Source organism: Bos grunniens, chromosome 19 (genome assembly GCF_055505025.1).
Source record: "Bos grunniens cultivar Pamir isolate PY7600 chromosome 19, Bosgru_T2T1.0, whole genome shotgun sequence".
NCBI classification, from domain to species: Eukaryota; Metazoa; Chordata; class Mammalia; order Artiodactyla; family Bovidae; genus Bos; species Bos grunniens.
In genome coordinates this window covers 63329885-63333677 of record NC_141183.1, presented here as the reverse complement: position 1 = coordinate 63333677, position 3793 = coordinate 63329885, and the positions used below count along the sequence as shown (strand labels likewise).

Sequence of the window (3793 nt, the reverse complement as noted above, 5' to 3'; positions counted from 1 at the left end):
GCATGATTTACTCTTCATATAATTTAAGTAAGCAGAGTGACAATATACACTCTTGATGTACCCCTTTCCTGATTTGGAACCAGTCTGTTGTTGCTAATTTCCTTAGTATATAATTAAATCATTAAGATAAATTTGGAAAATATCAGCAATGGAAATAAAATGTGATATTCATTAATAAGCAGTACATGAAAATGAATACAAACCACTTTAAACACGTGAATAGATGTCCAAATTCAGTTACATATATTTTTATAATTAAAGTATGTAAATGAAACACATTTTTTAAAATCTGATTTTCAAATACCACAAATGTTTCGCAAGCAGTGTTTTTTAAGAATGTGGTGAAACAATTTTTCAGAATTAGAGGAGTAGTGAGTGTGATAAAAGTTTATGGATAGCATTTTAACAATAACTACCAACATAAATGATGGCGCTAGTAGTAAAGAAGCTGCCTGCCAATGCTGGAGACATAAGAGACAATGGGTTCCACCCCTGGGTACAGGAGATCCCCTGGGGAAGCGAGTGGCCACCCACTCCTGTGTTCTTGCTTGTCTTGCTCCTCCAGGCCTATGCATAAAGGAGCCTGGGGGACTACAGTCCTTAGAGTATCAAAGAGTCAGACATGACTGAGCCAACAGCCTGCATGCACAAACATAAACGTTGTAGACATGTATACCAGTTAAATCAACAATTCCACGTGTAGGAATCTTACTTACAAAATATCAGAAAGCTTGTATTGCAAAACCTGAAAAGGACTTAATACTTAATTTTAGTGTATCTTTATAAAGAAGTTGGGCTTCCCTGGTGCCTCAGCTGGTAAGGAATTTACCTACAATGTGCGAGACCTGGGTTTTATCCCTGGGTTGGGAAGATCACCTGGAGAAGGGAATTTCTACCTGCTCCAGTGTTCTGGCTTGGAGAATTCCATGGGCTGTATAGTCCAGAGGGGCACAAACAGTCGTACACAATCCAGTATAAAGAAGTTAAACAGGGTCATGAAACTAGAATGACTTAGATCTATAAAGGTTGGCATGTCTATATTGAATATCTTCCAGAGGCTGAGAAGATAATACAAAATTTATGTAGAGCTAAGTGAACACATTCATATATGAAAATATGCATGTATGTGCAAAATTATTGTTTGAAGAATCTCAGAAACAGTGTACATTGACTGAAACTGGGGGAACTGAGAGACATTGGGTGTGGAGTTGGCAAAAAGTGTATTATACACTATTACAGTTTGCTTGGCTTCTATTTTAAATACTTTTTAAAATACTCATCATATTTAAATTATTTAAAAATTAAATTATATTTAGTTATATGTGTAAAGTAAATGAAACTGAATAGATGATGATCTATATGAAATTAAATTTTTAGCAAGTACAATAAAGATAATATACGGAATTCGGATGTGAAATAAAACTAACGATGAGAAAGCAATAAAAGCAAAATCGGATATAAATTTAAAATTAGTGTAACCACATAAAAATTTAATTAGCTCATTTGCTACATAATTTTCATTGCTCTCTATTGTAAATGCAAACACTTCTATTTTAAATGTCCCACCCATTTAGACACAGTGGTACACAAGATGTTATATAGTTTACATATGAGGAAAGAAATTATCAATGAAAGCAAGAATGTGTAGTTCACTCCTTATTTATAATTAGCTAATTCCTTGAGAGAGGAGGAAAAATTTAATCATATTTATGAAGACTATACCTTTCTGGAAGATTGGCCCTCTTGCTAAGTTACTGAATTCATTATGGGTAATGAACTAATTTGATTTGATCTGCTGTTTTTCTCCAGAGTTTCTTCATAGCATTAGTCATCTCAGAATTTCTTAGACTGTAGATTAATGGGTTCAGCATGGGGGTTATGACTGTATAAAACACACCCAATGATTTGTCAATCAGGAAGGTTGTAGCTGGTCTTAAATATATGAAAATACAGGGAAAAAAGAATCAGACAACCACAGTGATGTGGGAACCACAGGTTGGAGGGCTTTCTGCCTCCCTTCCTGACTCAGGTTCTTCAGAGAGTGCAGGATGACTCCATAGAAGAAAAGTAAGAGCAGAAAGATGATAAAGCAGATCAGACCTCCATTGGCCAGCACTAGGATGCCAATGACATAGGTATCAGTACAGATGAGTTTCAATAAGGGGTACATATCACATGTAAAGTGATCCATGACATTGGCCCCACAGAATGGGAGCCCATAAACAGTGCTAAGTTGAATTATTGAGTGCAGAAAACCTCCAACCCAGGACACCAGCAGCACAATACACACCTTCTGCCTCATGATCACCAAATAATGCAAGGCTTGCAGATGGCCACATAACAGTCATAGGCCATGACCAGCAGAAGGAAGACCTCTGATCCACCAAAAAAAAAAAAAAAAAAAGATCTATAAACATCTGAGTCATACAAGATCAAAAAGTTATGATATTTTCCCCAAAGAGTAAGTCTGAAATCAGTCTGGGGGTTATAGAAGAGGAATAAGTGGCATCCATAAATGATAAGCTGGCAAGAAAAAAATACAACGGTGAGTTCAGGGTCTTACTGACAGTTATAGTCATAATAATGAGCAGGTTCCCCACCACTGTCAAAATGTAAAAAAGCAATAACATAACAAAAAGGATTTTCTGCTCCTTTGGATTCTGTGTGAGGCCCAGGAGGACAAAGTAAGTTACTTTATTTCTTTGTTCCATCTATTCTGGACAGGAGTTGACTTCACATATTAGAAGCAGTTTACCTACAAAACAAAGTTTTAAATGTACTAAAATTCTGTCTTCTATTTATCCTTTCAATTAAAATAATGTGCATACAGAATCTGCTTGTGTCCAGGGGGTCATAGACATTGTTATGTGCTGTTGAATTACTCATAGTTCCTTAGACTCAGTGATACGACACAAAATGAGGAATCAGAAAATTGCAGACACACATAATGGGTGTCATGATACAGACACTCTCACAATGCCAAATATCACAGAGGAGAAATATATCAATCAGACTAGAACAAGAGAAGTCTTCCCAGAAGAAGCAATGACTTAGCTGAGTTTTAAAGGAAAAGTGAAATAACAAAAAAAGATGGGGAAGGAATTCCAGGAAAAGTATATAATTTATACAGTCACAAAATTATAACACTAGAAACCCACTTAAGCTAGCATATTCCTTGTGAGTAGATCAAAATATGAATATAAAGCCACTGCCCAGAATTGTCTCAAAACTTCCTGAGACTTCTTTCTTAGAGTTTCTAGCTAGATATTCCTTCTAAACAATGAGTACTGAGGCAGTCCAATTTTGTGTCTCCAGTCCCTATCTCTATCCTCATTTTTACATAAGCAGCACTTCCAATTTTGAATAGTTAGATATCAATTTAGTACATATAAAGCAAAATTTTCTACAGTATAAAAGATGTCCCCCATCTTGCTAAAAGACATCAGCTTTCAGTGTAATTGTTCAGACAAAGCTTTGCACAGTGTTATCATTCTCTTTTTGCTCTCATATTATTTACTGATAACTGTATCAAATATAGTTGACTATACTTTCAAAATATGTCACAAGTGTGATCACTCCCTTCCCTTCATTTTTCCTGGTCCAGAGCAGTAACCTCCTGCTACTTTTCTCCATTTTTTTTTTTTTTTTTGTGTGTGGGGGGGTTAGAAGGATTGTCCACCAATTTGTTCTCTTGAAGCAACTCAAATTATATTCTTTAAATCTTGTTCCAGTTATATAACTCAACTGCTCGAAATTCTTATTCTATCAAATGTAATGTATAACAGTTAATATT

General features: G+C 35.4%; 1 pseudogene; it reads right to left on the bottom strand.

Annotated features, from left to right (window-relative positions):
- Positions 1–1833: 1833 nt before the first annotated feature.
- Positions 1834–2711, bottom strand: LOC147352813 (olfactory receptor 4A47-like; annotated as a pseudogene).
- Between the last annotated feature and the right edge of the window lie 1082 nt (positions 2712–3793).